The sequence below is a fragment of the Stegostoma tigrinum genome, chromosome 45 (genome assembly GCF_030684315.1).
Source record: "Stegostoma tigrinum isolate sSteTig4 chromosome 45, sSteTig4.hap1, whole genome shotgun sequence".
Classification (NCBI taxonomy): domain Eukaryota; kingdom Metazoa; phylum Chordata; class Chondrichthyes; order Orectolobiformes; family Stegostomatidae; genus Stegostoma; species Stegostoma tigrinum.
The window spans coordinates 7,111,657-7,122,450 of record NC_081398.1 but is presented as its reverse complement, the minus strand read 5'-3'; positions in this window follow the sequence as shown (position 1 = coordinate 7,122,450).

The following is a 10,794-nucleotide window of genomic DNA, read 5'->3' as shown; positions in this document are numbered from 1 at the left end:
TAGGTACCTGGGACTTTGATGTTGTGGCCATTTCGGAGACATGGATAGAGCAGGGTCAGGAATGGATGTTGCAGGTTCCAGGGTTTAGATCTTTCATTAAGATCAGGGAAGATGGTAAAAGAGGGGGAGGTGTGGCTTTGTTAGACAAGGACAGTATAACGGCGGCTGAAAGAACTTTTGACAAGGACTCGCCTACTGAGGTGGTGTGGGCTGAGGTCAGTAACAGGAGAGGAGAGGCCACACTGCTGGGAGTTTTTTATTGGCCTCCACAAAACTCCAGGGATGTGGAGGAGAGGATCGGGAAAACTATTCTGGGCAGGAGTGAAAGGAACTGGGTGGTCATAATGGGAGACTTTAACTCCCCTAACATTGACTGGAAATGCTAAAACTCTAGTATGTCGGATGGATCAGTTTTTGTCCAATGTGTGCAGGAGGGTTTCCTGACTCAGTAGGTCGAAGGGCCGACAAAAGGGGAGGCCACACTGGATCTGGGACTTGGTAATGAACCAGGCCGGTGTTTGATTTAGTGGTAGGTGAGCGCTTTGGAGAGAGTGACCATAATTTGGTTATGTTTAGTTTAGCGATGGAAAGGGATAGGAACATGCCACAGGGCAAGAGTTATAGATGGGGGAAGGGCAATTATAATGCCATTAGGCAAGACTTCGAGGCATAGAATTGGGTAGCAAAATGCAGGGGATGGGGCCAATTGAAATGTGGAGCTGGTTTAAGGAACAGATATTGTGTGTCCTTGATAGGTATGTCCCTGTCAGGCAGGGAGGAAGCGATAAGGTAAGGGAACCGTGGTTTACGAAAGAAATTGTATCTCTTGTTAAGCGGAAGAGGGAGGCTTATGTGACATTGAGACGAGATGGTTCAGATGAGGCGATGGAGAGTTACAGATTAGCTGGGAAGGATTTAAAGAGAGCGTTAAGAAGAGCAAGGAGGGGACATGAGCAGACATTAGCAGGTAGAATAAAGGAGAACCCTAAAGCTTTCTATAGGTATGTGAGGAATAAGAGGATGACTAGGGTAGGAATAGGCCAGTCAAAGACAGAAGTGGGCAGTTGGGTGTGGACGCTGTGGAGATCGGAGAGGTACTAAATGAACATTTCTCATCTGTTTTCACTCAGGAAAAGGAGGATATTGTAGAGGAGATGATTGAGTTACGGGTTATTAGAATTGAAAGGATTAAGGTTAGTAAGGAGGAGGGGTTATCAATTCTATAAGGTGTGAAGGTAGATAAATGCCCTGGGCCAGATGGGATTTTTCCAAGGATTCTCTGGGAAGCTAGGGAGGAGGTGGCGGAGCCTTTGGCCTTGATCTTTAAGTCCTCATTGTCTACAGGTTTAGTACCAGAGGACCGGAGAATGCAAATGTTGCGCCCTTGTTCAAGAAGGGCAGTAGGGATGACCCAGGTAATTATACACCTGTGAGCCTTACGTCTGTTGTAGGAAAAATTTTGGAAAGGATTATAAGAGATAAGATTTATAATCATCTAGCAAGAAACAATTTGATTGGAGATAGTCACCATGGATTCGTCAAGGGCAGGTCGTGTCTCACAAACCTCATTGAGTTTTTTGAGAAGGTGACGAAGCATGTGCATGAGGGTAGGGCAGTTGACGTGGGGTACATGGGACTTCAGTAAAGCCTTTGATAAGGTTCCACATGATAGGCTATTGGAGAAAATACAGAGGCACGGGATTGAGGGAGATTTAGCAGTTTGGATTAGAAACTGGCTTTCTGTAAGAAGGCAACGAGTGGTGGTTGATGGAAAATATTCAGCCTGGAGTCATGTCACGAGTGGTGTGCCTCAAGGATTTATTTTGGGACCACTGCTGTTTGTCATTTTTATAAATGACTTGGACGCAGGCATAGGTGGATGGGTTAGTAAGTTTGCAGATGACACTAAAGTCGGTGGAGTGGTGGACAGTGTGGAAGAATGTTGCAGGCTGCAGGGAGACTTGGATAAACTGCAGAATTGGGCTGAAAGGTGGCAAATGGAGTTCAATGTGGATAAATGTGAGGTGATTCACTTTGGGAAGAATAATAGGAAGGCAGAATATTGGGTCAATGGGAAGATTCTTGGTAGTGTGGATGTGCAGAGGGATCTTGGTGTCCATGTACATAGATCCCTGAAAGTTGCCACCCAGGTTGATAGTGCTATTAAGAAGGCTTACGGTGTGTTAGGTTTTATTGGTAGGGGGATTGAGTTCTGGAGCCGTGGTGTCATGCTGCAACTGTACAAAATGCTAGTGCAGCCTCATTTGGAATATTGCGTGCTGTTCTGGTCTCCCCATTACAGGAAGGATGTGGAAGCATTGGAAAAGGTGCAGAGGTGATGTACCAGGATGTTGTATCAGTGATAGTGGGAACTGCAGATGCTGGAGAATCCAAGATAATAAAATGTGAGGCTGGATGAACACAGCAGGCCCAGCAGCATCCCAGGAGCACAAAAGCTGATGTTTCGGGCCCAGACCCTTCATCAGAGAGGGGGATGGGGTGAGGGTTCTGGAATAAATAGGGAGAGAGGGGGAGGCGGACCGAAGATGGAGAGAAAAGAAGATAGATGGAGAGGAGAGTATAGGTGGGGAGGTAGGGAGGGGATAGGTCAGTCCAGGGAAGACGGACAGGTCAAGGAGGTGGGATGAGGTTAGTAGGCTGAAGGGCCTGTTCTGTGCTGTACTGTTCTATGTTCTATGTTCTATGTTCTAGGTAGGAGATGGAGGTGCAGCTTGGGGTGGGAGGAAGGGATGGGTGAGAGGAAGAACAGGTTAGGGAGGCAGAGACAGGTTGGGCTGGTTTTGGGATGCAGTGGGTGGAGGGGAAGAGCTGGGCTGGTTGTGTGGTGCAGTGGAGGGAGGGGACGAACTGGGCTGGTTTTGGGATGCGGTGGGGGAAGGGGAGATTTTGAAGCTGGTGAAGTCCACATTGATACCATTAGGCTGCAGGGTTCCCAAGTGGAATATGAGTTACTGTTCCTGCAACCTTCGGGTGGCATCATTGTGGCACTGTAGGAGGCCCATGATGGACATGTCATCTAAAGAATGGGAGGGGGAGTGGAAATGTTTTGCGACTGGGAGGTGCAGTTGTTTATTGCGAACCGAGCGGAGGTGTTCTGCAAAGCGGTCCCCAAGCCTCCGCTTGGTTTCCCCAATGTAGAGGAAGCCACACCGGGTACAGTGGATGCAGTATACCACATTGGCAGATGTGCAGGTGAAACTCTGCTTAATATGGAAAGTCATCTTGGGGCCTGGGATAGGGGCGAGGGAGGAGGTGTGGGGGCAAGTGTAGCTTTTCCTGCAGTTGCAGGGGAAGGTGCCGGGTGTGGTGGGGTTGGAGGGCAGTGTGGAGCGAACAAGGCAGTCATGGAGAGAGTGGTCTCTTTGGAAAGCAGACAAGGGTGGGGATGGAAAAATGTCTTGGGTGGTGGGATTGGATTGTAGATGGCGGAAGTGTCGGAGGATGATGCGTTGTATCCGGAGGTTGGTGGGGTGGTGTGTGAGAACGAGGGGGATCGTCTTTGGGTGGTTGTGGCGGGGGTGGGGTGTGAGGGATGTGTTGCGGGAAATGCGGGAGACGCGGTCAAGGGCATTCTCGACCACTGTGGGCCATGGGGACCCGCATGGGCCCCAGCTATGCCTGCCTCTTTGTAGGTTACGTGGAACAGTCCCTCTTCCGCACCTACACAGGCCCCAAACCCCACCTCTTCCTCCGTTACATTGATGACTGTATCGGCGCCGCCTCTTGCTCCCCAGAGGAGCTCAAACAGTTCATCCACTTCACCAACACCTTCCACCCCAACCTTCAGTTCACCCGGGCCATCTCCAGCACATCCCTCACCTTCCTGGACCTCTCAGTCTCCATCTCAGGCAACCAGCTTGTAACTGATGTCCATTTCAAGCCCACCGACTCCCACAGCTACCTAGAATACACCTCCTCCCACCCACCCTCCTGCAAAAATTCCATCCCCTATTCCCAATTCCTCCGCCTCTGCCGCATCTGCTCCCAGGATGAGGCATTCCCCTCCCGCACATCCCAGATGTCCAAGTTCTTCAAGGACCGCAACTTTCCCCCCACAGTGGTCGAGAACGCCCTTGACCGCGTCTCCCGCATTTCCCGCAACACATCCCTCACACCCCGCCCCCGCCACAACTGCCCAAAGAGGATCCCCCTTGTTCTCACACACCACCCCACCAACCTCCAGATACAACGCATCATCCTCCGACACTTCCGCCATCTACAATCCGACCCCACCACCAAGACATTTTTCCATTCCCACCCTTGTCTGCTTTCCGGAGAGACCACTCTCTCCGTGACTCCCTTGTTCGCTCCACACTGCCCTCCAACCCCACCACACCCGGCACCTTCCCCTTCAACCGCAGCAAATGCTACACTTCCCCCCACATCTCCTCCCTCACCCCTATCCCCGGCCCCAAGATGACTTTCCATATTAAGCAGAGGTTCACCTGCACCTATACATGTGGTTTACTGCATCCACTGTACCCGGTGTGTCTTCCTCTACATTGGGGAAACCAAGTGGAGGCTTGGGGACCGCTTTGCAGAACACCTCCGCTCGGTTCGCAATAAACAACTGCACCTCCCAGTCGCAAACCATTTCAACTCCCCCTCCCATTCTTTAGATGGCATGTCCATCATGGGCCTCCTGCAGTGCCACAATGATGCCACCCGAAGTTTGCAGGAACAGCAACTCATATTCCGTTTGAGAACCCTGCAGCCCAATGGTATCAATGTGGACTTCACCAGTTTCAAAATCTCCCCTTCCCCCACTGCATCCCAAAACCAGCCCAGTTCGTCCCCTCCCTCCACTGCACCACACAACCAGCCCAGCTCTTCCCCTCCACCCACTGCATCCCAAAACCAGCCCAACCTGTCTCTGCCTCCCTAACCTGTTCTTCCTCTCACCCATCCCTTCCTCCCACCCCAAGCCGCACCTCTATCTCCTACCTACTAACCTCATCCCACCTCCTTGACCTGTCCGTCTTCCCTGGACTGACCTATCCCCTCCCTACCTCCCCACCTATACTCTCCTCTCCATCTATCTTCTTTTCTCTCCATCTTCGGTCCGCCTCCCCCTCTCTCCCTATTTATTCCAGAACCCTCACCCCATCCCCCTCTCTGATGAAGGGTCTGGGCCCGAAACATCAGCTTTTGTGCTCCTGGAATGCTGCTGGGCCTGCTGTGTTCATCCAGCCTCACATTTTATTATCTTTACCAGGATGTTGCCTGGCCTGTAACGCAGGCCCTATGAAGAAAGGCTGAGGGACTTGGGTCTGCTCTCATTGGAGAGAAGGAGGCTAAGAGGGGATTTAATAGAGACATACTAAGATGATTAGAGGATTGGATAGAGTGGACAGTGAGAGTCTTTTTCCGAGGATGATGACTTCAGCTTGTACGAGGGGGCACAGCTACAAATTGAGGGGTGATAGATTTAAGACAGATGTCAGAGGCAGGTTCTTTACTCAGAGAGTGGTAAGGACGTGGAACGCCCCTGCCTGCCAATGTAGTTAACTCAGCCACATTAGGGGCATTTAATCGGTCCCTGGATAAGCATATGGATAATGATGGGATAGTGTAGGGGAGGGGCTTAGATGAGTTCACAGGTCGGCGCAACATCGAGGGCCAAAGGGCCTGTTCTGTGCTGTATCGTTCTATGTTCTAAAACTAATTCCCTCCGTCAACTTCCCCTGCGACTGCCGCCTCTTCAGGACCCCACCCTCAGTGCGATTTCCCCCCCTACCCTGCTCCCACAATTCCTGCTGAGGGGGACGTGACAATATTGAAGCCTCAAAATTGTGTCCTAGTAGGAGTGGGGAGGGGAATGTGCCCCCTGGAGTCCCGGGGTCAGGATTACCATGCCCCCATTCCCAATGCCTACCCTCACCCCTTTCAAAAACCAACAGCACCTAAAGCCAGATAGGAACTGCAGATGCAAGGTGTTGAGCTGGATGAACATAGCAGGCTAAGCAGTATCTTAGGAGCAGGAAAGCTGATGTTTCGGGCCTAGACCCTTCATCACAAATGGGGGATGGCAAAAGGGTTCTGAAATAAATAGAGAGAGAGGGGGAGGCATATTGAAGATGGATAGAGGAGAAGATAGGTAGAGAGGAGACAGACAAGTTCAAAGAGGCAGGGATGGAGCAAGTAAAGAATGGAGCCAGTAAAGGTGAGTGTAGGTGCGGAGTTAGGGAGGGGACAGGTCAGTCCAGGGAAGACGGACAAGTCAAGGGGGCGGCATGAAGTTAGTAGGTGGAAAATGGAGGTGCGGCTTGAGGTGGGAGGGGGGGGATGGATGAGAGGAAGAAAAGGCTAGGGAGGCAGGGACAAGCTGGGCTGGTTTTGGGATGCAGTAGGGGGGCGGGAAGATTTTGAAGCTAGTGAACCACCTTAAGCCAATTCATTTCTGTCTCACGACTTGTGGGATCTTACTGTGCACAAAATGGCTGCTGAACCCCCCCACCCCTCCACCGCCAACCCAACCACCAGCAGCAGCAGCGGTGACCTTGGGTCTAGGCGCAAAACATCAGCTTTCCTGCCCCTATGATGCTGCTTGGCCTGCGGTGTTCCTCCAGCCCGACACTTTGTTATCTCGAACACTTCATTGTATTTGTTTTTCTCCCCTAAACAGCCTCTGTTTCTTTGTGTCATACAGGTTCACTGCATGGAAACAGGCCCTTTTGCCCAACCTGTCCATACTGCCCAGTTTTTACAATTAATTTTGTCCCATTTCTCTGCTTTTACTTTGTTTCTCACCATACCTGTGCAGTCGTAGAGTCAGAGAGAACAGAAACAGTCTGACCACATTCCCTAACTAAACTAGTCCCACCTCCCCTCCAGCCCCACCACATCTGGCACTTCTCCTGCAACCACAGGAAATGCGACATCTGCCTCTACACCTCCTCCCTCACCCCCCTCCCTGGCCGCAAGAAGACTTTCCACATCAAGCAGATGTTCACCTGCACATCTGCCAATGTGGTATACTGCATCCGCTGTACCCGGTGTGGCGTTCTCCACACTGGGGAAATGGAGTTCCTGTTTGCATTTCCTGTTATCTCTCCCACCTACCTACTGTTGGCCCTTGTCCCTCCAAACATTTCTTATTTGTGTATTTATCCCAATGTCTCTGAAACATTGCAATTGTGCTGGCATTCGCCACTTCCCGTGTAAGTTCACTCCATACATGAACGCTATGAGGGGCCAGTGTGTCGCCAGATGTGTGAATGGAACGGAATATCTGCCATACATTTCATGGCCACCAGGTGGAGATATGCCCCAAGGAACAAAGGACCCAACTCCTGGATGTTGTAAACTGCTGCCACCTGCTGGAGCAGCCAAAAGAAAACGTCTCTGGCTCCCCCTCCCATGTCTCAGCAACAATAAGTGATAATGGGAACTGCAGATGCTGGAGAATCCAAGACAGTCTGTTCCTGCCCCACCGAACTCATCTCCAACTATCTGGACTCCATTTTCTCCCCTTTGGTCCAGGAACTCCCTACCTACATCCGTGACACCACCCACACCCTCCATCTCCTCCAGAACTTCCAATTCCCTGGCCCCCAACACCTCATTTTCACCATGGACATCCAGTCCCCATACATCTGTATTCCGCATGCAGATGGCCTAAAGGCCCTCCGCTTCTTCCTGTCCCGCAGGCCCGACCAGTCCCCCTCCACCGACACCCTCATCGGCCGAGCCAAACTCGTCCTCACCCTCAACAACTTCTCTTTCGATTCCTCCCACTTCCTACAGACTAAGGGGGTGGCCAAGGGCACCCGCATGGGCCCCAGCTATGCCTGCCTCTTTGTAGGTTACGTGGAACAGTCCATCTTCCGCACCTACACAGGCCCCAAACCCCACCTCTTCCTCCGTTACATTGATGACTGTATCGGCGCCGCCTCTTGCTCCCCAGAGAAGCTTGAACAGTTCATCCACTTCACCAACACCTTCCACCCCAACCTTCAGTTCACCCGGGCCATCTCCAGCACATCCCTCACCTTCCTGGATCTCTCAGTCTCCATCTCAGGCAACCAGCTTGTAACTGATGTCCATTTCAAGCCCACCGACTCCCACAGCTACCTAGAATACACCTCCTCCCACCTACCCTCCTGCAAAAATTCCATCCCCTATTCCCAATTCCTCCGCCTCCACCGCAACTGCTCCCACGATAAGACATTCCACTCCCGCACATCCCAGATGTCCCAGTTCTTCAAGGACCGCAACTTTCCCCCCACTGTGGTCGAGAACGCCCTTGACCGCGTCTCCCGCATTTCCCACAACACATCCCTCACACCCCGCCCCTGCCACAACTGCCCAAAGAGGATCCCCCTCGTTCTCACACACCACCCCACCAACCTCCGGATACAACGCATCATCCTCTGACACTTCCGCCATCTACAATCCGACCCCACCACTGAAGACATTTTTCCATCCCCACCCCTGTCTGCTTTCCGGAGAGACCACTCTCTCCGTGACTCCCTTGTTCGCTCCACACTGCCCTCCAACCCCACCACACCCGGCACCTTCCCCTGCAACCGCAGGAAATGCTACACTTGCCCCCACACCTCCTCCCTCACCCCTATCCCAGGCCCCAAGATGACTTTCCGTATTAAGCAGAGGTTCACCTGCACATCTGCCAGTGTGGTATACTGCATCCACTGTACCCGGTGTGGCTTCCTCTACATTAGGGAAGCCAAGCGGAGGCTTGGGGACCGCTTTACAGAACACCTCCGTTCGGTTCATAATAAACAACTGCACCTCCCAGTCGCAAACCATTTCCACTCCCCCTCCCATTCTCTTGATGACGTGTCCATCATGGGCCTCCTGCAGTGCCACAATGATGCCACCCGAAGGTTGCAGGAACAGCAACTCATATTCCGCTTGGGAACCCTGCAGCCTAATGGTATCAATGTGGACTTCACCAGTTTCAAAATCTCCCCTTGCCCCACTGCATCCCAAAACCAGCCCAGTTCGTCCCCTCCCCCCACTGCATTACACAACCAGCCCAGCTCTTCCCCTCCACCCACTGCATCCCAAAACCAGCTCAGCCTGTCTCTGTCTCCCTAACCTGTTCTTCCTCTCACCCATCCCTTCCTCCCACCCTAAGCCACACCTCCATTTCCTACCTACTAACCTCATCCCACCTCCTTGACCTGTCCATCTTCCCTGGACTGACCTATCCCCTCCTTACCTCCCCACCTATACTCTACTCTCCACCTATCTTCTTTTCTCTCCATCTTCGGTCCGCCTCCCCCTCTCTCCCTATTTATTCCAGAACCCTCACCCCATCCCCCTCTCTGATGAAGGGCCTAGGCCCGAAACATCAGCTTTTGTGCTCCTGAGATGCTGCTTGGCCTGCTGTGTTCATCCAGCTCCACACTTTATTATCACAGCAACAATAACCTGGATTGACGTGTGATGATGGGAACTGCAGATGCTGGAGAATCCAAGATAACAAAATGTGGGTCTGGATGAACACAGTAGGCCAAGCAGCATCTCAGGAGCACAAAAGCTGACATTTTGGGCCTAGACCCTTCATCAGAGAGAGGGATGGAGGGAGGGAACTGGAATAAATAGGGAGAGAGGGGGAGGCAGACAGAAGATGGAGAGAAAACAAGATATGTAGAGAGGAGAGTATAGGTGAGGAGGTAGGGAGGGGATAGGTCAGTCCAGGGGAGATGGACAGGTCAAGGAGGTGGGATGAGGTGGTAGGTAGGAAATGGAGGTGCGGCTTGAGGTGGGAGGAAGGGATGTGTGAGCGGAAGAACAGGTTAGGGAAGCAGAGATAGACTGGGATGAGTTTCGGATGCAGTGGGGTGAGGGGATGAGCTGGGCTGGTTTTATGATGCAGTGGGGGGAGGGGAAGAAAGTGCTCTTCTTGGACACCACCCCCAGGCCTCCTACCCTCCTTCAACCTCTTTATCTCCAACTGCCGTCGAGACATTAACCGCCTCAACCTCTCCACCCCTCTCACCCACTCCAACCTCTCCCCCGCAGAATGGGCAGCCCTCCGCTCCAACCCCAACCTCACCATCAAACCCGCAGACAAGGGTGGCGCAGTGGTAGTACGGCGCACTGACCTCTACATCGCCGAGGCCAGACGCCAACTCTCTGACACCACCTCCTACCGCCCCCTCGATCATGACCCCACACCCGAGCACCAAACCATCATCTCCAACGCCATTCATGACCTCATCACCTCAGGGGACCTCCCACCCACAGCCTCCAACCTCATTGTTCCCCAACCCCGCACGGCCTGTTTCTATCTCCTCCCCAAAATCCACAAACCTGCCTGCCCTGGTCGACCCATCTTCTCAGCCTGCTCCTGCCCCACCGAACTCATCTCCACCTATCTGGACTCCATTTTCTCCCCTTTGGTCCAGGAACTCCCTACCTATGTCCGTGACACCACCCACGCCCTCCACCTCCTCCAGGACATCCAATTCCCAGGCCACCAACACCTCATTTTCACCATGCGTCCAGTCCCTATACACCTGTATTCCTCATACAGATGGCCTCAAGGCCCTCCGCTTCTTCCTGTCCAGCAGGCCTGACCAGTCCTCCTCCGCCGACACCCTCATCCGCATAGCTGAACTCATCCTCACCCTCAACAACTTCTCTTTCGATTCCTCCCACTTCCTACAGACTAAGGGGGTGGCCATGGGCACCCGCATGGGCCCCAGCTATGCCTGCCTCTTTGTAGGTTACGTGGAACAGTCCCTCTTCCGCACCTACACAGGCCCCAAACCCCACCTCTTCCTCCGTTACATTGATGACTGT